The sequence below is a fragment of the Aythya fuligula genome, chromosome 1 (genome assembly GCF_009819795.1).
Source record: "Aythya fuligula isolate bAytFul2 chromosome 1, bAytFul2.pri, whole genome shotgun sequence".
NCBI classification, from domain to species: domain Eukaryota; kingdom Metazoa; phylum Chordata; class Aves; order Anseriformes; family Anatidae; genus Aythya; species Aythya fuligula.
Window position 1 is genome coordinate 10,262,048 of NC_045559.1, and position 27,784 is coordinate 10,289,831.

A 27,784-nucleotide genomic window follows, 5' to 3' on the forward strand; every position below is an offset into this window, starting at 1 on the left:
CCAGGGTTGTCCTATCCCATGTGCAGAATTCAGCACCTACTCTTCTTAAATTTAATTAGGTTGGGGATTGCTTAACACACCAGTTTGTCAACATCTCTTTGCAAGACATCTCTACCCTCGATGGAGTCAACAGCTTCTCCTAATTTAGTGTCTACTGCAAACTCACTTAGTATGCAATTGAGGTCTGTGTCTAGATAATTTATAAAAACGTTGAAGAGAACCAGCCCTAAAATGGAGCCCTGTGGAACCCCACTTGTGACTGCCAGCCTGATGTAACCCATTTACCATAACCCTTTGAGACAGATTTGTCAGCCAATTGTTCACTTATCATATTGTGTATTTGTCTAGCTGTATGCTGGACATTTTTTTCTAGAAGGATACTGTGATTAACAATATTGAAAGCTTTGTTGAAATCTAAAAATTACATCTACTGCTTTCCTTTGGTCAAACAGATGAGTAATTTTGTCATAAAGAGAAATTAATTCAGTTAAACAGGGCATATTATGATAATATCAAATAAAATACAAGTTATAGTAGCCAGAAGCCCCTTCATTCAAATCAGGGCAAGATGAATCAGTGGTGCCAGCTATCTGTATTAGGTATCAAACATCAGTGCCTTAAACTCCTATCTATCTTTAGTTTAAGAGTCAAATGCATATAATTTGCATCCCCCAAAAGGCTTTATCAACCATATGGCTTCAGTGTGTCACCTTTCACCCCTCTTGCTGAAATTGGATCTACTAACAAAGTAAGATGCATAGGAACAAAATGGAAAGGAGGAAAAAGGCAAAAAAAAAAAAAAAAAGTACATATATCAAAAATCCCTACACCTTCTACAGATAGCCTAATGTGGTCTTTAGGTCATTGACCTCAGCAGGGAAGTCCTGAACTCTGGTAACTGTTCCCAACACTGTTTATACATTTCATATTAAGAAATCATTGGGTAAAAGTAAAAATAATTCTGAGAACAGGAATCTGGAATTCAGACTTCCTGTCACCTCCTTGATGAATATCTTAGCAACTAGGCTGTTTTATTTTTAAAACAACTCCACTCCCTAACTTAGCTAAGTAGAATACTTTGTGTACAATGTACTCCTGCAATGTTCCCTTGCCCAAACAACTAAAATTAGTCTTTAGTCATTAATCAAATTACTCATTTAATACCATGAGGTATTAATTATGTTGATTCTCACTTTCTTTTCTTTCCCAGCCAAATAACTGAGTTCAAGACTGTGTAGTCCTAGACATTCCTTAGAACATCACAGGTGCTATGATAAGTAGTGCTACCAAACTGTTTTAATGATGGAGACTGTTACAACATGTCAGTGAGCTGAAAGCCTGCTAAGATGTTTGGTTTAGGAAGAAGGAGAAAAATACCATTAAGTAAAAATAAAAAAGATTCAAAACATTGGCAATTTTATGCTGAAGAAAACCGTACCAGTTCATTGCACGTCCATTAAGATGATGACATCAGCTACGTGCATTGTTTTTGTGTATGTGTACGCTTTTCATCCTGTTTAAATATGCTTCTCAATGACTCCTTGCATTCAAGCTAAAAAAAAATAAATAAATTAAAAATTACAGGCAATCTCATTCTGTCTGCCAAATGATGGATTGTTACAAAGATGTTCTGATACAGAGTAGCCTCCTTAACCTATTTCTTCTCTCCAGTCCACTTAAGAAATTATTTTCGTTGTCCTCCTTCCCACAATGCTCTTCTTTTAATATCTTTCCTCTTATTTTCTGTAATGTTCCTCCTTTGTTCGTCTGTGGTGGTTCTGAACGTTAATGAGTTCACTTCTGATTTAGCATTTTGTGAGGTCAGTTTGTGAGGAGACTAGAACAGACATTGTATGTTGAATCCCAGATTAATTAAAGAAATCTTGAATGAAGACTCAAGATCAGTTATTGGGGTAGAGAAAAATAAAAAAATAAAATGTAGGTTCAGAAACTTTTAACCAACAAATTATGTTAGGATGAAGGTAGCAACAAAAATGCTGCAGACAGTTCAGAGACCCTGTAAATTAGAGAGAATAAATTCCGTGCTCATTAGTGTTTGCAAGGTATACACAGATTGTGGTGATAGAGGAGCTGTGTAAGTACCCATGAACAGATGCTTCCAGAGATACCGACAAAATGCAAGCTTTGTCAGAACCACAAACAAATCTTTTTATTTAGTGAGACTTTTTTTTTTCTCCTTTATTTATAAAAGCACAGTAGACATTTTCAACTGCTGGTCATATCTATAGTAATAAAGCATCTTCCCCCCACACACCCCCTTTTTTTTCTTTACTTTTTGTTTTAATAGTCAGATTTACTCTTTACTTTACCAATAGTCTATTTCTTTGAATTTTGTCCCAGACTCTTTCAGTCTCAGGATTGAAAATACTTCAACAGCAAATAATTAACATGAGAAAATGAAGTAAAATTGTTTTGATGACTACTTTTAGGGTATGTATAAGTTCTATATATGCTGAATGTAAAAAATAAACCCTAGCTACTCATCCTATCACAAACCACTACTTCTAGCCCCAAAGAAGCTTTTTGTTTAATATTGGTTGTATCACCATTTCAGAACAAATTACTTTTAATTACATTCAATTAATAACAGCCTGTGAGCTCATCATTATATCAAGGATATGTGTTATATCAGTAAGGCAGAGCCAAAATCACATTACCACAAAAGCCATGCGTGTGTAAAAGCAGACCTTTCTGTGTGCACAGGGAAATCTCTGCATCCTGGTCAAACTCTCCTGGCAGAAAGGAAAGCACTCACCTTCCTTCACCTTTTAGTTCCAGGGCTGTAGATGGGTCATCTGCAGAATATCAGGCAGAGAAAGGTGGAGAATAATTGTTAAGTCTAGTGTGATTTGGTAATTAGAAAAGTACGCACAACCCATATGTTGTTACCTGACATACAAATATTCCAGATTCAATATATTCTTTTATGTAGAAGCCACTGAAACATCTCCCCTGAAAATACTTCACTGTCACCTTATTGAGCATATTATTTTGTGTCCATTTGCCCTCAAGGCCAATCTGTTTGTATGAAATACATATTTATTGTTCACATTATTGTACACAGTTCTATTATCACATCTTGGAAGTTAGGAGTGCTTGTCTCTCTACCTTTCTTTCCAAGCACTAGTGAGCATCCTTATTCCAGAGACAACCTGAGCTAGCCTGAAATTTAGAGTCTGATCAGACTTGTACAAATTAGTGTATGTCTTTCATGAGGTAAGGCAATGTGAGAGAAGAGATCAAAACCCTACCCTAGAGTATCCCCTGGGAATTTAACAGTCTCCAGAAAGATATGATTTAGTCATATCTTCTCAAATAAGGAAAAGCAAGCTGTCTTGAATATCCCAATTCTCTACTTTATAATTGGATAAAAAAAATGTTCATACTTACAGTTTCATTACCACAAAATAACAGCTTTACACAGAGCTTACATTTTTAGCAGTTTAGGACAATGAATAAATCCCCCTTTCAAGAATTCTGTTTGCAAAAACTTTTAAGTGTCTTTCTCAGGTGTATTGTCAAGGTAAGGTGTGTTATAGAGGGTCGTAGAGAACAAAAGCCACATACAGACACATACATTGATGTCAATATCCTCTAAGTCTGTTAATACACAGCAAGAATGGGAAGATAAATATATGGTTTAAGCAGTCATATGTCACTGGGATAAAAAGAGAGGTAAAAGTAAAATTAAATGGTATTCAACATGCAGAAGACTCAACTGAATGATCTAGTTTAATTGGAAGGGACCTACAAGATCATGAAGTCCAGCTGCCTGATCATTTCAGACCTAAACAAAAATTAAAGCATATTATTAAGGGTTTATTGGATTACTGGATTATTATACAAATGTTTCTCAAACACTGACAGGCATAGAGCATCAACCACCTCTCTAGGAAGAGGTGTGTGACCACCCTCACAGTAAAGAATTTTTTCTTAATGTCCAGTATGAACCTCCCCTGGCACATCCTTGTGCTATTCCCACGTGTCCTATTACTGGTTACCAGAGAGCAGAGACCGGCACCTCTCTCACAATTTCCCCTCCTCAGGATGCTGTGGAGAGCAATGAGGTCACCTCTCAGCCTCCTTTTCTTCAAACTAGCAAAGAGTACTCAGCCTCTCCTCATAGGACATGCCTTCCAGCCCTTTCTGGCCTTAAACTCTATGAAATGAACTCTATGAACATCTGCCCTGACCAAAAAATGACAATTTCCTCATGACTTCCTCCCATCACATTTCCACAAGATGGAATGGCACCCAAATTGTATTTTTGTCACTATTCAAAATAGTGGCATTTACTAATTGGACAAATATTGACATTTGTTTTTATTAGAGAAGGAAATAACAAAAGTGTATCAGAGACCACCAAGGCAGCTCTTCACCAATACTGACTTTTTTGTTGTCTAGTTATCTAGTTAGTCCTAAACTCCGAACATAAGTGTCTACCTTCCCTGTAGAGGTGAAGGAGAGAAATAAGTGTCTTTGGAGGCTTCCAGGGGAAGACCCTATTCACATAAGTCATAAGTCAGGCACCTTAGATATACTAGATCTTTCTTGTGTAGCATTTGTAGAATCCTAACTTTTAGCTATCTTTTTTTTTTTTTTTTTTTTATATATATATTTTTGTATTATATATTTATTTGAAAGAGTGCTCTGTTAGATACACAAAAATTCGTCAAAAATTTAACATCAGCATTGATGGATTTTTATCTGGCCCTGTATCTACATAAATGAATATAGACATCAAAGACACAGGGCTCACAAATACTCTATTAGCATAAATGAGGAGGAAAAATGATTTCAGAATTTTTAGACTAATCGAATATTGATGCGTAACTAACAATCACAATGATTTTTGCATTAATTTCAGAAACAGCACCAATCAGAGAATCCAGCCATCTAATCAACATACTTTTTTTGGAATCACCGTTCATTTATGCTTTATTCACAAATTCTAATGAAATGATAACAAATCTTTTGCAAATATGAAGCCTATAAATATAGTGGGTTTTGTTTGCTTGTCTGTTTTTTTGTTTTGTTCTGTTTTGTTTTGTTTGTCTGAAGTTTATACCAAGATGCATCAGGTCTCTATTGTCTTTCTGTGTGAAAGGATTTCTCTCAATAGAATGTCAGCTTACACTTGGTTAGAAATGTCTTGGTGTTATTTCAAGTAATGTAACTATTACATTGACTAAGTCTCTTTTCCTTTTCAGCGTAGTTTTTCTTTTGTTAATTATATTGAATATTATCAATGTCATATAGCACACAATATTATATCACATATACAGCATTAAATAATAAAGAATTATAAAAGGAATGGAAGAAATATTAACATAGAATACACCGTATATACAATGTAACAAAACAGCTCACAGTGTGCATGTATTCAAGAGGCTGTTTTAAGGAGTCTTGATTGCTAAACGAGACTGTTCACGTTACACAGTTGCCACTTTTTGGTATTATTCACATCTATTTTATGTGTTTAAGTCGGGTGTGAAATGTGTGGGAAAGTTTAGGCATGCAATAAAGTAGTATGTGCCTACTTTCTTCTGCAGCCACTGGAGAAAGATTTAGATACAGCTTACTGTTAGATCAACTCAGTCTCTCCTTGGGATCCCTCAAAAATGAGGAAGCTCATGTTTCTATTTTGCCTTTACAGACATTGTTCTCTTCAGAGAAAGAATAATGCTGGTTGATATTAGTATTTATGTTGAGAAATCCTCCTTTGGAATTAATCCTATGACAAATTTAGGACTCCCTAATCTTTTTTATGTATCTGGGAAAGAATGAAGAGAACATAAAGAACCTCCCTAAACCGTATCTGATAGTCCATGGAGGATCAGAGTAGCTATAAGTGCTGCTGTTTTTCTTTCCATCAGAGGGAAGAGAGAGTTGGTAATTCACACCAGGAAGCAGGATATAGCTTCCCCAAAACAAAGCATTGTCACAAATCATGAAATGTGATTCATTAACAAACCCAGAGGAGAGAGCTTACTGAGCAAATGCACAGTTGTTTCACAATCTGTATGTGACTGTGCAACCTGCTTGCCTACAATCAAGGAAACCAAAGAAGCAAACATGAGACATTTAAATCACCATTACACACTGAAGCAAAGCAGGTAACTTCAGATGAACACAGAGATGCAAAGAATGGCTCCACCTGGGCTAGCAGATCTCATGAACAGGGATTTGTGACTTCTGTATGCAGTAGCCAATGGCTTCATCACTGTCATTTCTGAGGCACAACACAAGCACTTCAAATCTGCTCCTTTCTGAATCAGGTTGCTCACATTGCTGGGGATTGCCACAAACATGTATTTGATTTTAATGATTACTACTGATGTTGCCAATTTAATGCAGTCTCTACCACATTTTCTCAGATTATGAGGTCCAAGATCAGTCTTAGGGAACAGAAATGAACACCTCACTTTATTCAAAACCTCAGATCCATTAAAAGAAATTGGAAGAATTTAAGTTCAGGCGTACATGAAATGTGGGAGATAGAGAGAGGAATAAAGAGCAATCTTCTAAAAAGAAACAAACAAATCAAAACAGTTTTGTCAAGTTAAATATTTCCTTTGACTGAATTAAAATAATAAATAAATAGATAAATAAATAGCATTGTTGAGTACTTTTAAAATAAATTAAAAAAAAAAAAAAAAAAAAGGAAGCACCCTATTTTATTGAAAATGCCAGTAGTTAAGGTATTCACTGCAGAAATTCAGATTTGTATCCTCTGTCTGAACAAGATTTAAATCCACAGCCTCTGTGTAATTGTGCTAGCATTCAGAGCAGGTTGGGGAGCTCCAGCTGTAGAAATATAAATTGGCAAAGGGAATGGAACTCCAGAAAACCTTTTTTCTCCTGTTCATAGTCAAAGACCATGAGGTTTTTTTCCCCCACTCTGTCTCAGTAAATATTTTTGTACTTAATACTAAGGGGTACTTAAAAGAGACCTGTTTTGCTCTACTGCACAGCCTGATGAAGGGAAGAGAGAACCTGTCTCAGAAATTCATAATGAATGTCTACCTTCCTTGCTCAAACCAAGGTTTCCCAGAGCAAGAACAGTGCTCTAACTACCAGGCAAGGGGGAGAGCTGTCATATCGTCTCTTTAATGAGTATTTAAAATACTGTATTCAGCGCTTCCAGACAAACAAACTGTCACAGAATGTCATTATAATAATGTCATGAATGTATTTACATGCCAATGAATATACTCGGATGGTGCCTCTCATAAGCAAAGAAAAAGGCACTAACCCACAGTTGTTGCCACTTGAGCTGTAAGGACGTTTGCATTTACTGTTATCTTTTTCCTCACTGATGTGCTAATCACTCAATTTATAGTGCTGAGCATTGTGCTGAGCAGTGAAAATAATATATCCCTGCCAGGTGATATGTTTTTAGCCTCACCTATTAGCGTAATACAAAACCCCTCTTTATGTATAGCTATCATGTATGAAAATTATTAAGAGCCTTTGTCTGGATCCCAGAATTTCATTCTTCTTATTACTTTGGGGGGCTGAGAAAGGCAGTTACACAAATGATAGAAAAATACAATAAATACAATAACTTCTAGAACATGCATCACAGACTTCTTCAAAACTACAGAACTTACCTAAGCAAAACCTTGCTGTTCAGTCAGAAGCTGTTCACCCACTGCGTTAGCTGGATACACCACAGGGTAACAAGTTGCATATCTGCTCAGTCTCCCTGCATCAGTTTTCCAGTGTAGAATACATGTCAACTATCCAGAAGAACAAGAGCCCTTTCTGGCATGTCTGCATGTCATGCTTCGGGGAGTCCCCAGCAAACCGCAGACCACAGCTCACAGCTGCTGCTTTTGTCTTTTTCAGTTTTCAATTTTATTAATTTCCAGGGCATTACAAGACATGCATTTTCTTTCAGAAGCTAAACTACTGTAAATGTTTTAGAGAGTTTAATAACAGAGGATGCTAGAAAAGTATAAAGTATTCTCTCAAAAAATACCAACCAAGTAACATCTATTGCAGACTGACAGTGTTCTCACATACAACAGAGATCAGAATGACAAATTTGGACTCATTGGGTCTTCCCGTGATCTCCACTATGACAGAATGACAAATCATCCCATAAAATTAAAGAGCAAGAAATAATCCAAAAAAAAAAAAAAAAAAAAAAAAAAAATCATATAGGGTCATGTGAGTGATTTTGTTTTGTTTTGATTTGTTTTTCTTTTTGTGACTTTGCTGCAGTAAATTCACATCAACTGTAGTTTGAAAGAATGAGGGGAAGAAATAAAAATCAGGGAAGCAAATCTGAACAGTGAACTCCAAAGTTTTGACTTATTTTTATGCAATCCATTTGTGACATAGATAAAAATGAGAATCTTCAGTTACTTTCTAGACTTTACAATGTAAACAGACTTCTGATGCAGAGACCACATCAATAGGTTATGGTAAATAGGTAAATAGCATGAAATATCAAGAATTTGGGCTCAAACCTTTGATTTCTGGATCACTTGCACTTGTTTCCATTTTCCTTTCTTTTTTAGTTCACTCTTGTAAGCACCTTTTTCCCTCCATTTTAAATAGTTTGTTTCGGTGCTATTTCCTGGAGTTCTGGAGACCCAGTTATCTTGAGATGTGTGCAAATTGTACTAAAATCAATGGACGTCTCCACTATCTTTGAATCAGAATCTTCCACACTTAACTTGTGGATGGTGAAACATAATTGTCAACTAATAGCCCATAGCTATGTTATGGATTTATCAGCCCCTTAAGCTTGTCATTAAGGAAGCTTTTTTTCTCTAGGATCTAGTCCCAGCAGAGAACCTTTAATCCTCTTTCCCTAAGCAGACACTATCAGTCTCATTGCAATCCTATCCCATTTACATACCCAGGTTCATACCAAAGAAACTGTTTATGCAGCCACTGGACAGAGTTCATTGAACACTGACCAAAAAAGCATTCTCTAGGAAATCATATAATTCAAAATAGAGCTATCTAGCATCAATGCTAGGTTATGCTTTGGCTGCACTATGGTTGGACTGAAAAATAAGTGATGGTTTTGATCAGAACATCCCAAGAACTTGGGGTTTTTGGTGCAAAAAGCTATGCTAAAAAAAGCTATCTTTTAAAACTCCTCTGATTTACACAATGTTGAATCTACTTCACAATAAATACCATTGTCTGAAGTGAAGAAGAGGGTTCTAAATTATAGCTGAGAGGCTGATAGAAGAGGCACTCAATATTTTTAAACAAATGCATTAATCATAACTCAAAAAAAGGGCTGAGAATGTGTGTCTGCTCAGGGAAGAAGATGATATAGGGAGTGAAGTATCTATTTTCCAAATATCTGCTTTGCTGAAGCTCAGAAAAATTATTCCAAGTGCAAATGTACAGCTGGGATGTGGAGAAAAGAAGAGAAATGGTTATTTTTTTTTACCCTAAGACTCCAAATAAGCCCACTCATTCTTCTGACACAGTGGGAAAGTGGGAGATACACAGAAGCAGGGTGGATGTGTAAATGTGAGCCTGTATTAAAATAGCAGTCATTATTAAGTTTTCATTTCCCAATTAATACAATTTTAAAATAATCAAATGGACCTGACAATGCTTTAAATTATCTTATTATTTACAGTGATTTGTTTATGGTGATTTATTTCTATTTTTGTAATTTAATCTACAGATGAACTGTTGAGGCAGCTTCATTCTTTCATTTTCAATATATCAGTGTTGAACTCGCCATCCCACAGCTGGCTGTGATTCAGAGCAGTTCAGTCATATGAACAGAGTTGGGTGCACTGAAAGTCAAAAACATTCCTTGTCTCTTCTTTAATGTGCATAGCTCATAAGTCAAAGAGGGTACCTTCAGAATCAATTAATCAATGGAATTTACCTCTTATACACTGCTTATGCCAATTTGTAACAATACATAGACTCTATAATTCAGAGCACAAAGGAATGTTTCAAGGTCAAGGAATGTACATAGTGTATAGGAGAGAAAGTGAAAACATGGGAAGGGATTAAGTAGAGGAGAAAAAATCAGTAAAGGAAGGGGTGATTTTAGTTGCCTTGATATAAATATGATTTTTGAGAATAATAAATTAAGAGATAGAGATACGGATCTGTAGTATTGACAAGAATTGAGGAGCTTGCATGAAACTGAGGGAAAAAAAAAAAAAAAGAAAAAAAAGAAAAAAGGCTGGAAAATGCTCCCCAAAAAAAGGTTCTTTCTGCTGGTTCCTCTACAGATTTCAATTATCTTTTTGTTAGGATTGTCAGGGCTTTAATTTTTTCAACTTTTCCTTGAAAAATATTTTTCTAGGCAGTCAACCTGAGGCAAGTGAAATAAAAGGTGGTTGCTTACACTTGGCTTTGCAGACTGCCCCAGAGCACATCACTTCACCCTTCTAGTCTGCTTCCCACACAACACTTTTCTTGCCAAGACAGTAGGCTGTCCTGGAGAACAAGGAACTTGCAGCATCCACATGTTGAGGCACATGGGCACCACTACAATACAAATAATAACATCCTTTTCTCCCCCTACCATAAACCATGATGTTAGAAGCCTTCACTAGGAATCTCCTTCTTATTCATTTTTTCTTATTCCTAAACTAAACTGTCTTTAAGTAATTGATTTCATTTTAAGGATCTAAAGGGAAATTTGTGTAATGTTCCTTGAGCGCATGTTACAAACTAATGAAAGTGCAGCAAAACAGTTTTGCTTGAGTTTTGTTTGAAAACAAAATGCAACCATCCTGGTTGTCCAGCTGTGGTAGGAAATGAAACTGCATCTATCATCCGCACAAAAGGAGGCAAAACCTATCTACGACTGTATTCCCCTGAAAGCATGAGTCATGGACCTATTGAGAACAAAATATGGATGTCAGATGGTTAGCCCCTCAGGCTGTCTGGCAACCTGCTTGCTACTCAGAAAGAGGTAACAGCTGCTTCATATAAGAATAATAAGGATGATAGAAAAGCCAACACTGGCATGCACAGCTCCTCACCTGAAGAAAATGGGCAAGACAGGCTTTATTTGAAATGCAGGAAACTACAAAAGCCCAGCAGTGGGATTGGAAGCAAATCCTGGGTAATGCTCATTTATGGAGAATAAGGGAAGATTCAGCTCCTTAGTCTATTTTAATGTTTGTTTGTTTGTTTAAGCTTTAAAGCCTTTTCAGAAAAAATAAGTCTTTAATGCTGTCTTACAGTGTCTGAGTTACATTTGTGTTCTTACATAGGGAATTTAAAAATTATTTAAGGAAATTCAGTTACCCACTTTGATAATCTCCCCGTTTCTTTAGGCAGCTGGTTTTAGGACTTGGAAGATGAGCAAGTCACAGGGCAAAAGACCACCAAGGCATTGCAGAAATTTCAGGACCCAAAACTTTCAGTTACAGAAGGGAAAAGGTCAAGAGCTGAACCAAAAGTTGCCTATTACTGACTGAATACAGAGGATGAATGGTTTTATTCTGAGATCCTGAAAGCTGAAGGATTTGGTGTTTATTTATTTATTTATTTATTTATTTCCTACTCAAAAATAAGGGGGTGGAGGGATTGGTTTTGGAAGAAAATTTCAGTTACTGGGCTAGTCAGAAACACAGCACAGATAAGTGAACCAGGAATAAAATCAACATGTGGCTGATATATTGGATTATTTTCAAAGGAAGACATAATTGTGGGAACACTTGCAAGATTTCACAAACATGCAGTGATTTATTCACAATTGCATTAAAACACAGGTGAAAAACTTCATATAGGTCTGAGACTGGAAATATACTGAGAAAAAAAAATAGAAATCTTCACTTTTTTCACTATTCAAAATGTTTTTCATAACAACATTTCTAAAGAGCAGAAAGCTTGAAAACTAAATGTTTTACTCCCAGTCAAAAGTAATGTTCTGCTTAAGTGCTTTTTTGTTGTTTAAAAAAATTAAACAACAATTTTCATTAACCATCAAGCTAAAATTAGTCTTGGCTTGACCTCAAAAGGTGCTTTTTTTTGTTTTATTTGTTTTTTTCAGAACTTTTCAGGGTAGAAAAAGAAAAAAAAAAAATCCTTTATTCATGCAGCTGTAGCAAGGCAAGGGACAGCTGGGTAGCTGATGGGAGGAAACATGATGAAGTCTTTCTCAAGAGATGCTGCAGCTGATGTACTTCAAGGTCTATTATGCCATAGCTGTTTTCTTTGTCCTTCCCTATAAAACAAAAGAATACATGTATGCTTCTTTTGTTTCTTTTTGTTCCTCCTGCAAACTATCCATATATCCATATGCTAAACGCAGGGATGTGGTAGCAGACCTTGGGCTCTACTCTTGTAAACCAAGTACTAGATGTCATGGACCAACCGTGACAGAAGCCTTCACATGTATTTAGATACAGCTTTAAGTAGAAACTGATGTTTATACAAAGTATAAACAGTTCAACAGATTGAAATAACATGAAGAAATCCCAGATGATCTTTAAAACAGCTGGACATTTCACACTCTTTCATAAACCCAGATATTAACAGGGCAACTGGTAGAACAGTACCTCTTCAGGTTCTAGTAGGATATCCAGAAAAGTTTTTTTGATTTATGTAATAAATGGCCTTGAAATAGAAATCAGGTCCAAAATATGCAATTGAATCCAGATAAAAAAGGCTGAGCCTGTCATTTTCCTATCTATGACTTTACTTGCTTTCTATTATGAGTTTCAGCTCTCCCAGTAAAATTCAAATCAGCATAAAGAGTGCTTTCACACCTGGGATGAGGCATCTAGAAATAGAAGTTTTAACATTCAAGTAGTCTACTGCAGGCTTCCTCCCTGATCTCTGGGGACTCAAAACTTTCCTTCTTCAGTTTCTAGCCTTTAAGGCAGACACAGTATTGTATTTTTAAGGCAGACGCAGTATTTTTTCTATCCTTTTTCTGCTTGCCTACTTGGCTTTGGAAGTTGCTTGCAGCAGCCATTATTGCAGAAGTTTTCACACCAGCCACTCCAGAGTGTTTGTTATCTGCTTCTAAAAAATGTAACTGCAAATGCCTTGTTCAGGTCCAAACCAGGGCATATGATCCTCATAAATGTGTGCATTTGAGTGCTTAAATAAAAACAAGCCTCTAAATTTTTGACAGTTCGCCCACAGCTGACAGAATACGTAGAAATGGTTAAAACAAATTTATAGATTCAGGTTATAAAAAGATATTCAATGAAACTGTGTCAAAACCTCATGGAAATAGGGGAGTGTCTTAAATGTCAGAAAGTATTTAAATGCTAATGAATGTCTGATTCACATATAAATTAACAATATAATTTAGGAAATAAAAATGACCTCCCTCCTCCATGCCCTATTGATTAAGTGCGTGTAACACCTCGCTGAATAGGGTACCACCCACTTTTTCGATCAGGCTTTTTGTTCATTATGAGTATTCTAACATATCTTACAATTGTCAATATGTATGTTTCAAATATGCAAGTGCAGCAATGGCTGAAGGGCATGCTTGTTATCTATTCAGGTAATGAACAGAGCTATAACTGCAGTTGTTTGATTAGATTCTAAAAGAAAATCCAGATCATCGTCCAAGTGATATGACACACACTTCTTTTTATAAAAGGTTTTCAACACCTCTCTGCATTGGTTAAATGGAGAGGTGAAAAAAAAAATCTGACAAATGATACCAACAGCACAAAAGTTAAAATGTCATGCCTGATTTAAAATATCTGTAAAATATTGTGCACATTAAAACTTTTTTTTAGGTACATTCATGCTTATGTGTGGCCTGGTTATCATACTTGAGGGTATTTTTTCCATACTTCCTGTCCCTAGGATAGACAGAGGAACTCTCCTGCACGTTTTGCGGAATAAAAGAGTCATCCAGAAGTCAGTTCCAAAAGTGTTATTGCAAATGGCTCTTCAAATACTAGACCTTCCAGCCTCCAAAACTCCAGGTATATTTGAAAACAACCTTCCTTTGAATCTAGCAAAAGGCTTGAATTCATGTATTTTTCAAGGATGAAGTCATTTTCTCAAGGCCATTTTGGTGTGGGCATGTCTTTCCAGTTCAAGCCTACCTAGCTTGTAGGTTATGCTGCATGTGAGCTGCTTTGGAGGGAGAAAACACAGCTCCACAGGGCCCTCCAGCTCTGCAGCAGTTTGATTTTATTGATGAAGACGGAAGACCTGAGGTACAGCTCCACATCTGAACATTACCATCCTGCAGGCTGTCAGACCCGTGTTTCTGTGCAGTAAAATATACAGCACATACATTTTCTCAGACTGTTGAGAAACACTTTTCTTTTGGATGGATCTGGGTGGGGATTACTGATAATCCCAACAACAGACGTTGATGGTTCCCCCCTTCCCTTTCAGAGACACACATTGCATGATTGCATGGGCTTTTTAGCAGTTCTGAAGTTGAACTCTCATCTTACACTGAAGTGCTTTTACCCTGATGGGGAGCTCAATTGCACCACAAACACTCTCTTACTGCCCTTCCTCAAAGAAAAAAAGTGGAGAAAATAGGATGCAAGGAGCTCAAGGGTTGAAATAAAAACAAGGAGATCACTCACCAGTTACCCTCATGGGCAAAACAGATTCAGTGTAGGTAGATTTACATAATTTATTGCCTATCACTAGCAGATTACAGCAGTGAGAAACTAAAAGCAAACTAAGAACACCTTCCCCTCAACCTGCTTCTCCCTCCTCTGCCTAAGGAGCACAGGGGGCTCCTTAGGGAATGGAGGGGGACGGTGGGGGGCTGCAGTCAGTCCCAAACACTTCATCTCCACCACTCCTTCATGGTCACTCTCTGTCCCTGCTCCACATGGGGTCCCTCCCACGGAACGCTGTCCTTCCTGAACTGAGCCTGCAGGGGCTGCCCACAGGCAGCAGCTCTTCAGGAACTGCTCCCACATGGCTCTGTACCATGGGGTCTATCCCCCAGGAGCAAACTGCTCCAGCACGGGTTTCCCACGGGTTGCAGCTCCCCCCTGCTCCTGCTTGGGCTCCTCTCCACGGGTTGCAGCTCCGGCCCGGGACCTGCTCCTGCGGGGGCTCTCCATGGGCCGCAGCCTCCTCCAGGCCACATCCACCTGCTCCACCGGGGGCTCCTCCATTGGCTGCAGCGTGGAGATCTGCTCCATGTGGGACCCATGGGTGCAGGGGGACAGCCTGCTCCACCAGGGGACTCTCCACAGGCTGCAGGGGAACTGCTGCTCTGTGCCTGGAGTACCTCCCGCCCTCCTGCAAAGACCTTGGTGTCTGCAAAGCACTTTCTCACTCCTCACTCTCCCAGCTGCTGTTGTGCAGCATTTTTTTTCACTTTCTTATTTTTTCTTTTTCCTAAAGACACAACCAGTGTTGCTTACTGGCTTGGCTCTGGCCAGCGACGGGTCCCTTTTGGAGCCATCTGGAGCTGGCTCTGATGTGACATGGGGCAGCTGCTGAGCTCTGCTCACAGAGGCCACCCCTGCAGCCCCACTGCTACCAAACCCTTGTCACATGCACACAACATGCACACAAAAGACAGCATTTCCTACTCCTGCCAGCAGACAAGTTAAAAATGATGAAATCAGAAAGATTAAACACACTGATTCTAAGCACTTAAACATTTGGTATAAGATAGGTGCAGTTATATTATACTAGAAGTTTAGTAGATCATGCTTACTCTTAGTTACAATTGTAATTTAAGTGCATAAAACACAGCATTGCAGGCCATAACTGAAAGAACGGATGCACATAGTATCCTTAGAAGATGATTTTTTTTTTATTTGATGATCAAAGAGATTCTATTCTTTATCCCTAAAAAAAAAAAAAAAAAGTACTAGTTATTGCCACGTTTGTAGTTGTAGTAAAGTTTCCAGTCCTTATAAAATTTATTATGGGTAGCTCTTATTATAAATAAATAAATAAATAAGGAGATAAATATTTATCAAAAATTGCAGCTTCAGGGAGGCTAAATAGCAATAGATACTTTCACCGAATCTTTGAACACCTTCAGCCCTGACATGCAAATTTAAATTTACAATTTTTACAATTTTTCAAACACTTCCTTTTTAAGATTTGCAAAATTAAACCCTTTACAACCCGATTCCATTTCCATGGTTAATTTTATACTTTGAAATCAAACAAAAGATAAGGTGTTAGCATTTTCTTGTTGGGGTTTGAAATGCCCTATTTCTGTAAAGAAAAATATTTTTATTTCAGTTACGTGAAATCAAAATATTTCCGCATGCTTTTAAGCTCAGCTAGTGGATCAAAACTAGATTATCTAAAATGTTTCATAATTAAATTTGGGATTTGACTGACAGACACTTTCCTCTCTAAACTTCCTCTATAGATAAAAATGAGGCAGGTGTTTCAGTTACTTAATTAATCCTTGCAGCTTTGATTCCTCGCTTGTGAGGGTACAGTTTCCAGCATCAGGATGCTAATATATATGTTCTGATGCAACCTGCAGTCTTCTATACAAAAGACAGGTTGTTTAATGCTAGCTCAGTGAAGGAAAGAGACTCATCAAGGATACTGCAGGACAAGCAGTTCTGATGACTGCTTCAGAGTAATTCTAATTCAGAGCAATCCCAGGTAATATCATAAGGAGCCAAACTTTTCAATACAAATCAAATTCTTCAGAAATGTGTGACCAGCCAAAACGAAGAGTTCTTGCTCGTTCCAAGGGAAAGTCAGAAAATAAGTGGTTTTCTACAGCTTTCATTTCAGATGTGTTCTTCTAAAGAACAGGATTGATGGGATTATTAAAACAAACATTGGTCAAAAGCTTTTCTGTGTCCTCCGAAAGTGAATTAATGCTAAGAGCATCCTCATCTCTAGAGCCAAAATCTTCATTTCTGGCATTCCATCCTGCAAAAGGCAATGAACGCAGAATACAGAAAACCCTTGAATATCATCAGTTATGAATTTCCATCCAACAAAAGAACACTTTGACCACTGTATCAGACAGCTGGCATATGATTCCTAAAATATTAGTATAGAGTAATACACCATATATAAGAGTTATAGCAGTTAAGTATCAGTGAAGAATGAAGTTGCTTTTCAGTGTTAAGTATATACAGATCCGTCTGGATGTTTTCTTCCCATCATAGGTTCTGTAATCTATCTATTCAAATATCCTCTGAAATTATATGACAGTGACAGCAGTCAGAAATACAAAAGCAAATTTTTAGAAATGGGGAACGATTAACAGATTTTTTTTTCTTTACCCTCCTTATTTCTTCTGTAGTTTTATGCTTATTTAAAGATTAATTCTCATAAACAATTTTTTTTTTTCTCCTCCCTTTGCAAAAGGAGTCCGTGCTTCTGAATGATAAAAAAGTACAAAGAACTTGCTTTTTTATTTCTGAAAGCCAAGCATCTGAATCTTGGCAATAATTAATGCATGAAAGTGCATATACCACAAAAGATCATTATCATCAAATCTAACGTGAGTGAACATATGGTGGCAGGATAAATCAACATTGAAGTAGTATAAATAACAACGCCAAGTCATTAGGTAAATAGGGAGGAAAGAAAGATAACATTGCATGAAATAACTGATGACAGGATAGCATTTGTGAAGAGAGTTTATGCTTAATGATGTTTTCCTTTTCTATGGGGCAACTAGGGGTAACATATGATGTCAGTGATCTGGATATAATTTGGGTGCATTTTTCTAATTAAGTAAAATGGCCTTCAAAGCAGTGGTGAGTAGATCACAAAAGTTGCTCTTTCTTTAGATTCAGACTGGAGTCATAGCTCTGTGCTCAGAGTCCAGGACTAACCAAGGCATGGAGAAGGTTAATGTGTTGTTCTTCTCATTCCCCTAGCATCCCCTTTCCACTCTCTGCATTCAAGCAAATGGCCCACAGGACTGCAGAAAAAGAGGCAGCTTGTTAAACCATGGCTGTACTCTCTCAGGACATGTAAGACCATAAAGTCATAATAGCATGCTACAGACTGATATTATAATTGACAGAGCTGCCCTAACACAAACACATTGCTTCAGGATTATGGACACGTTCAATTTGGGGGAATTCAGGAGCAGGGTGATACACTGCTGAAGTCTAAGATGACATTACAGTGAAAGGATCCTGAAACATTAGCATATATCAAACACTTTGGATAGTAACCCTCTTGAATTTTAATTTGGCACATGGTCAACTATGACTGCCAACTCTGAGAGGGAGGAGGGGGAAGGATTGATATCAGTGGAAAGGGTGCTGCTTAGAATTGTTTCTTTGGAGACAGAAATAGCATGAAGCTGATGGAGGCAGCTCCAGGGAGAAATAACATTCCCTAGTGAAATCTAACAGAAATAGCCTGTACAGTACTTTTACCATGTCACAGAGTGAATGGTGACAGTGCACAGAGGGTATTTCTGTGCAGAAAATTACCAAGAAGCAATAGGAACTGGAGACATGTTACAAGATCAGCATGACAAAGTGAGCAATTAGGCTTTCATGAAACGGAGGACAGAATTTTTCTGCACCCTGTCATCAGCTCTCAGGGCTAAGGGTGATGCATATGACCTTACAGAGGATGATCACAACAGGCCATCCTGGATCAGGACCTATTGAGTTACTTCCTTCAGTGCAGGTGATGGAGTTCATTCCAAGTGTAGCTACTCTGAGGCATTAAACAAATAAAATACAGTATGCATTCAAATGACATTATTAAGGTTACAAAGGTTACAGAGTCAAGCATTCAAAAGCTACCTCTGCAACCTTAATTCAGTCCCCATTGTGTGTTTTCTCCATCTTCACATGACTCTCCCTCATCCATCTACACCATACATGCCTTATAGCAAATTGTGTTCACATCATCGAAAGAGTGAAACAAGGACTTTTGGACAGTTAGGTACACTGTATGGAAGATCTCATGCAGGAACTATTTGTTCACCATTTATTTTATGTTTGTGATTTAATATGGGGTCCCTGGGTGTATTTACTGCCAACTGCTCAGACTGAATCCCTGTCTTTTTGACTGAGTCTAATGCAACATTACTGTAGATGTCTTGATGAGGTAGCCATGTTACAAGTGTATTCTGTCTCTGGCAATGGAGAGAGTAACTCCTGCTACATGGAGACAGAAGTGATAACCTGCCATTCACCTTTGAACTTAGAGAATCTCTTCTTTAAAGACACAAACAGGGGAAAAATTGCCTGACCTCCAACTAAAATAATCAAAATCCATTGAGAACATAAGCCTCACTACTGACCAGGTCCTACTAAAATGAGCACAGGTATCCTGCAGTCAAACTGTATTTTTGCCATGACTAGCATCATTATATAAGTTGTTTTACATTTGCTGCTATCAGGAAGCTCTACTAAAAGCCAGTAAACAAGGTAGAAATTATCTGATGATGATTTCACTTCATCCTCTGGGAAGGACCTGGTCATCAGATCAGGTTCTCTCTAGTATCTGTGTTAACAAACTTCTGTTATTAAACCTTTGCTATCACAATCAGTCTTCGAATGGGAATCCTCTTAGCAAAAGCCACAAGTGCTGATGAAAGTAGCAATAAAAAGTCATAAAATCAGTATTGTATCAATATTTTCATGGGTTCCTCATTGTGGGCTGCTTTTTTGGGGGCTTTATGTCTCGGGTTTTATAACAGTTACATTTTTCTGATGTTCTTGAGCCAAATCTCATATCTGACAAACTTTGCTGGGCTAGAACTGTGGCTGAATGGACACTGCTGAGCTATTACGCCATGCCACGTTCTGTGTTTAGAAATAAGTTCAGTCACTGTGGTAACCAAGCAGCCTTAAGTCATGTTTAGCCCATTAATCCTCGTAAGTGTTGGCTGAGAATAACTTACAGGCAGAAATATTTTGTCACAATAATTTTGTAACTAAACAAAAACAAACCCTCCTCCCTTCCCCCAAACAATTGCAAAACCCAAAAGGCAAAAGAGGGGACATGTTAATGGTTATATATCAAACCTTTTTTTCAAGAGACTTTTCTAATGGGATACCTGTCTAAACCACCTTTTCTTCTGGTTTGTACCAGCATGGCATCATCATTCTGGAAGAACAGAGGTTTGAAATTTAGATCTTAGGACCTTAGTTTTTATTGAGAGGAATTTTGACTTCCTCCAGTCTATAACTAAGGGATTTAGGAATTATGCACTCATTTTCTTAGGATTGTGAAAGCAGATAACTGACATTGTTATTAACAATAAATGTACAGTTAAACACGTGAAAATGTAAATACAGATCTCTGCAGTGATTATAATGAGTTTTTACTTGCAGCTATCAACCTTCTTCTTTTCTACCATTTTAAAAACTGTAATATATAACAGATGTCTATATTATGATACATTATTTATGGGCTAGCACCTATCAGCTTTACATGGTGACCATTAAGATAGATGTTTTACAAATACAGAAAAATACAAAGCAGCCCTGTTAATAAAATAATAATAATTAAAAGTATCTAATTGAAAGAGAGCGACAACTATTCCAACACTTTTTTTCATGAAACAAATAGCATTTTATAACTATAGTCTTTCCTACTGTATCCCTGTTAAATAATATAATAGGATGCTTGTTATCAGTATCATATTATCCTATGATTGCTAGGCATCACAATAAAATGTCATAATAAAATTTCAAAAACAATAGCGTTTTTTACCATTGTAAAGTTAACATATAACAGCTTATAAAATAAGCTCCAAATCTGATGAATGTTGTATGAGATTCCCACAAAATAAAATGCATTTTGCTTATGAGAAAACATATATCTACGATTATTTCTTTCTAAATTTTACCCAGTTTTATTCTTTAGTTTTCCCTTGAGCAAGTGACTCAAGCTGTCAAAAAAATGAATATAGAAGCAAATAAGGAAAATAAAGCAGAAAGAAAATAAATAATAAAATTAAAAAAAAAAAAAAAAAAAAAGAGAGAGAGAAAAAGCAATGAAGAAAGAGAAAGCAATGAAGAAAAGCAAAGTATTAGCCACCCATCTGCCTTTGCAGCACTGCAGGCGTGCAAATCACAGACTATATTTCATTCCTTCTTGGTCATCTTTCCTATTTTGGCCCTGAGCTTGGCAAGAAATACAGTTACATTTCTGAACTTTCTCCTTTATTCCTGCAAAGTGAGCCAAACATTACCAACTCTGGGAGCTGGATGCAGGGCAGGGTCAGAGGTGAGCCCTGCATGGCTCATTTCCTGCCCACAGGCAGCCCCAGCCAGGCCAATGCAAGGACATCACATGTACTGTCCTTATAAGACTTTCCATCATAAAAACATATATATATTAAAAAAAAAAAAAAAAAGTTATTGCCTGAAAAATAACATTTTTTAGGCAGCACAACATATTTAAAAAACTGTTATCTTGTTGTGTTTTTACACCTCTTTATTCTTCCTTTCACTGCAGGATCTTGAGTTTATTGAGCTTGTTCTTCTACCTACAGAAGGCTAAGGTATCTCCTTTTTTAATTCTGCCATACATCACTGTGAAAGATTACTCAAGGGGAAGAGGTTAGTGAATATTTTGAGGATTCACTGGCTGACAGAGAAACAATTAGATAGGGTCAAACTGAAAAACGCTCAAGCTATGTTTTCAAATTAAGATTTTTTTTAACTGTTCCAAATAAATAATATATATATATATATATTAATTTGGTCATTGCATAAGTCTGCAATTAAATCATTTTAATTTTATTTCAGCTGCTATAAAAATAGCATATGTGACTTTGCACTGGAGTATTGAAATTAAAAGTTACACATTCAGAAATCTACTGATCCTTTTTTTTTTTTTTTTTTCAGCAAAAATTCCAAAACACTTAGAGAATGCAATCCAATTGTGATAACTGCTTCAGTATTGCATTTACATTTTTCAGCAGTGTTAACATGTTAAATATAAAATCAAATGCATGTTTAACTTACGGTTTTATTTATGTGGAACATTTTGAAGTAAAAGGATTTTGTACTTACCTGGAACAAAAGAAGATATGAAAACTCTTTGAAGGGAAATGTCCAAGTCCCCACTGCTCTCCTCAGAGAAGACCGCGCACTGGCAGTGGTCAGTTATGAACAGTATGTATCTCGTGATGTATTTATTTAACTTTGGTAAGCAGTGTAAGCATGTAATTACTCTCTGACCATCCAATCCCGCTGAAGAACAGATAATTTGTCATCTTTATCTGGGTTTGAATAACTTAACATATTATTTTTAAAATGAAACAGAGGTCATGTCTAACATTAGTGATTTTAACTTTCTGACTTCAGTCTCAAAGAAAAACAAAATTTGTAACTGAATCTTAGTGACCCAAGCTTATGCAGCCCAGAAGCTGAGTTTGGTAGAGCAGGCTGTCCCCCTGCACCCATGGATCCCACATGGAGCAGATCTCCACGCTGCAGCCCATGGAGGAGCCCCTGGTGGAGCAGGTGGATGTGGCCTGGAGGAGGCTGCGGCCCATGGAGAGCCCCTGCAGGAGCAGGCCCTGAGCCAGAGCTGCAACCCGTGGAGAGGAGCCCAAGCAGGAGCAGGTCTGGGGGGAGCTGCAACCCGTGGGAAACCCGTGCTGACCCCGTAGTACAGACCCATGTGGGAGCAGTTCCTGAAGAGCTGCTGCCTGTGGGCAGCCCCTGCAGGCTCAGTTCGGGAAGGACAGCGTTCCGTGGGAGGGACCCCATGTGGAGCAGGGTCAGGGAGTGACCGTGAAGGAGTGGGGGAGATGAAGTGTTTGGGACTGACCGCAGCCCCCATTCTCCTGTGCTCCTTAGGCAGAGGGGGGGAAGATGTTCTTGTTTGCTTTCAGTTTCTCACTGCTCTAGTCTGATAGGCAATAAATTACATTAATCTCCCTATGCTGTTTGTTTTGCCCATGAATGTAACTGCTGAGTGATGTCCCTATCCTTATCTCAACCCTTGAGCTCTTTGCATCGTTCTTTGCATCGTTCTTTCCCCCCCCCCCTTTTTTTTATTATTATTATTTTTTATTATTATTATTAAGGAAGCGGGAGTGAGAGAGTGGTGTGCTAGAGTTTAACTGTCCATCAGGGTGAAACCACCACAATGATTTGCTAGACAAAATCAGGATAGAAGTGCTAACTAACTAACATTCTAGAGGATTTTGACCTGTCTAGGGTCAGTAGAAAATAAAGAAACAAACAAATAATAATAATAAGAATACACCCATATTTTCCTTGGCTTTTCTGCACTCCTGGTAAGTATATCGGTTTGAGAAGGTGGTGGACAAAAGCTTTATCTATTTCTAAGCAAGTATCAGAAAATACTGAGAGTAAATGAAGTTTTGGTTGTTCCATATTTGCTCTAAGGGGGTCAAAGGACTTCTGGGTTTTGGTGGCTGCATATGGGCTGACACTTAACCAAGCAGAGTGAAACATCTCAGAGCATTTCTGGCAGATAATAAAAATGAATAATAAATCAGTGATACAATTACTTAATAGGGGTAGCAGAGAAAAAGAATCTAAAACACTTTTTGGTTGTATCAATCCAATAAGTTATACGTTGTCCTATGTAAATTTTATGACCATGACAGAGCCTGCAATAGACTTGCTTTTGCTAGCACTGAGCAAGAAATGATATTTGATCTGCTTTGGTGCAAAGCAGTGCTAAAAAAGAAAGAAAGGAAAAAAAAAAAAAAGTAAATGAATGAGATCAAGAAAGCTAACAATATGATACAGAACATGAAGAAAGGTATATAAAGAAGATGAAGAAAACACAGAGGGTGAACTAGCGTAATGAAAAAGGTCACCAACACTGGAATGTAGACTGGTAACAGCAAATGTGAAGTCTCTATTAAAAGAGAAATTATACTTAATTTCCACTGACTGGAAAGGCCTAACAATGTAACGTGTTAGTGAAGAATAGTGTTATTCATGTTAAGGGAAATATGTACTCACAGTGGAGATAAAAATGAAGTGAGAAAATGGTTTGGGCAAAGGGGCAATTGCACTGCTGGTTTTATTTCATGAGCTGGAAAGACACTTTCTCCTTTTTACCCTCATAGACTTTCACTGCTCCATGGTCTCTTCAAACCTATTCCTGACTAATCTGTTCATGCCAGCATTATTCATTAGTTAAAATGGTTCTTCTCTCTTTTACATTTTCAGAGGGCAGCACTTACGTTTTCAGAGGGTAGCCTTGCCTTATTGGCCCTCAGCTTGTAAGAGCAATTTACTAATCACAGGAAACCTGAGTCCTTGCTCCAGTTTGAAATTTTCTTTACTCTTTCTCACATTATTCTTCTGGACAGATTGTCCATTTTCAAGGTGACCAGGTTCACACTATGCTGGGGGATGAACTGGCTGAACAGCAGAGCTCAAAGGGTGACAATGAATGTGGCTACATCTGTCTGGCAGTTGGTCACTGTTGGTGTTCCACAGGGCTCAGTTCTAGGGCCAGTCCTGTTAAATATTTTTTAAAATGATCTGGATGCGGGATTGGAGTGCATCCTTAAAAAGTTCACTGATGATACTAGGTGCTGTTGACCCTCTGGAAGGATGAGAGGCCTTGCAGAGGGATCTAGATAGATTGGAACATTGGGCAATCGTCAACAGTGTGAAGTTCAGCAAAGGTGAACACTGGGTTCTGCAGCTGGGATGGAGTAATGCTGAACACAGGAACAGACTGGGAGATGAGTGGCTGGAGAGCAGCTCAGCAGAAGGGGATCTGGGAGTGCTGGTGACAGCAGCCTCAGCATGAGCCAGAAGCATGCCAAGAGGCCAAATGGCGTTTTGGGGTGTGTTAAACACAGCATAGGCAGCTGGGCAAAAGAGAAGATTCTGTCAGTGTATTTAGTGTTGGTGTGACCGCACCTTGAATACTGTGGGCGGTTCTGGGCTCCATAAAGGATAATAAGGTAATTGAGTCCAGAGGAGGGCAACGAAGCTCGTAAAAGGGACAGAAGGCATGTCCTATGAAGAGAGGTTGAGGACACTTAAGTTGTCTAGTTGGAGGGAAAAGGAGGCTGAGAGGTGACCTCATTGCTCTCCACAACTTCCTGAGGAGGCAAAATGGAGTGGGAGGTACTGGCCTCTTCTGATGATAGGATGTGTGGAAATGGTACCATGCTGTGAAGATAGATTCAGATTGGATTATTAGGAAAATTTTCTTTACCGTGAGGGTTGTCAAACACTGAAACAGGCTTCCTAACAAGGTGGTTGATATTCCATGTCTGTCAGTGTTCAAAAAGCATTTCAATAATACCCTTAATAATATATTTTAACTTTTGTTTAACTCTGAAGTGGTCAGGTAGTTGGACTTGGTGGCCTTTGTAGGCCCCTTCCAACAGAGATTTCTATTCTATTCTATTCTATTCTATTCTATTCTATTCTATTCTATTCTATTCAACATGGTTGTCCAGAAGTATATTCCATAGTCAGGATGGGGTCCCTTGTCTTCATGGTAACATAAGAAACAGGGCTCAAGCTCCTGATTTTTCACACTGTGAACTCTGACTGAATTCAAGTGCTTTTTAGAAATAATATAAAGAAGCACAACCTGATTACAGGGTTATATTTGATTATTTGGCATCTATTTAACGTTAATGACTCATAGTCATCCAATAATCAGATAATATGTCTAGCATATATATATTTTTTTTTCATTGTATTCCTTAACTTCATTCCTTCTGTCATACTCTATTGCTGCCATCATCAGAGTCATCTTTTTCATCCTCTATGATGGTTGACCTTCCCCCATACGGGCAAATCCTTTGTGTCATCAGCCAATTTTAACAGGAAAATCATGAGCCAAGATTACTAATTAAAACAGTATATGGAGCAAGTCTCTAATCTAATAATTAAGGTAATTGTCTAACCAACATTTTACCTCAACATTTCACTTTTTCCCTTTGAAGTCTATTCTTTATCCACTTTAAAGTGCTTGTAGTAATCCCTGGCTTCTCTATCTTAGCTAATAATTTTCCTTGAGGAGTTGTATTAGGTGCTTTGTTAAAGTCCAGATAGATTAGATGCATTTCATTTCCCTTGTCCAAAAAATCAAAGAAAAATATCAGCTTAATCCAGTATGATCAAATCATTTGCAAATCCATGTTGTATTTTATCACATTTTTCCTATACCTTTAATTACTTTCACACTCTCTTCTGAAGCATTTTGTAAAACTGAGGTCAGAAACATGAAATAGTTTGTTTAGATTTAAAGGCTATGTCATAGCTATAATGACATAGTCAAAGAAAGGTATGACATCTTTTTCCTTAACCTAACTGTATAATGCCTCTGCTTCTCTTGAGATCAAACTTCAAGTTCTTAATTTCATAGAGTCTTAGAATGGTTTGTGTTGGAAAGGACCTTAAAGATCATCCAGTTTCAACCCCCCTGCCATAGGCAGGGATACCACACAGAAGACCAGGTTGTCCAAAGCCCCATCCAGCCTGGCCTTGAACGCGTCCAGGGGTGGGGCATCCACAGCTTCCCTGGATAGTATGCGCCAGGGCCTCACCACCCTCAGAGTGAAAAATTTTCCAAACTTCTAATCTAAATCTTCCCTCCCTTAGTTTAAAACATTTTTTCCCTTTTCCTATCATTATCTGCCATAATAAAAAATGTTCTCCATCTTTTCTATGTCTCCTTTAAGTACTGAAAGACTGCAATAAGGTCTCCCCAGAACCTTCTCTTCTGCAGGCTGAGCAGCCCCATCTCTCTCAGCCTTTCTTCATAGGACTCCAAGCAGTGCCTCACAAGGGCAGAGCAGAGGAGGACAGTCACTTCCCTTGACCTGCTGGTCATGCCTCTTTTGATGCAGCTTAGGATGAAGTTGACTTTCTGGGCTGCGAGCACACAATGCTAGCTCATGACAAACTTTTCATCCACCAGCACCCCAAGTCCTCTCTGCAGAGCTGTTCTCAATGAATTCTTCTCCCAGTCTGTACCCCTATCTGGGATTGTCCTGACTCAGATGCAGCACCTTACACTTGGCCTTCTTGAACTAAGTGGTTCACATGGGCACATTTCTCCAGCCTGTCCAGGTCTGTTTGGATGGCATCCCTTTCTTCTGTTGTACTGACTGCACCACTCAGCTTGCTGTTGTCTGCAAACTTGCTGAGGGTGCACTCAATCCCACTGACTATGTCATTAATAAAGATATTAAACAGTACTGGTCCTAAGATGGACCCCTGAAGGACACCACTCATCACCAGCCTCCACCTGGACATGGAGTCACTGACCAAAACTCTGTGTGTGTGGCCTTCAAGCCAGTTCCTTACCCACTAAATGGTCCACCCTTCAAATCCATATATCTCTAGGCAAGGATGTTGTGTGGGGCCATGTCAAAGGCCTTACAGAAGTCCTAGTAGAGGATATTGATCTTGTCAACTGATGCAGTCACTCTGTCATAGAAGGCCACCAGATTGGTCAGGCACAGCTTGCCTTTGGTGAAGCTGTGCTGGCTGTCTCAGATCACCTCTTTGTCCTGCACGTGCTTTAACATTGCCTCCAGGAGGATCTGTTCAATGATATTTCCAGGCACAGAGGTGAGGCTCACCAGTCTGTAGTTCCCGAGGTCTTCCTTTCTACACTTTTTAAAAATGGGAGTGATGTTTCCCTTTTTTCCAGTCACCAGGGACTTCACCTGACTGCCAGGACTTTTCAAGTATAATGTAGAGTGGCTTGGCAATGATGGAGAATGGCTTGGCACTATATATGAGTTTGTACAAAACACAATAGACTCAGCTCCTGTACCTATGGAATTGCACATACTGCAAAAGGCATTAGTAAAGCAATGTCACCATAACCAGTAACTGCAACAAGTCCTGAAATGATGCTAAACAAAGGATTGCACTGTCACAGGATCTCAGTGAAATGACTACATGCC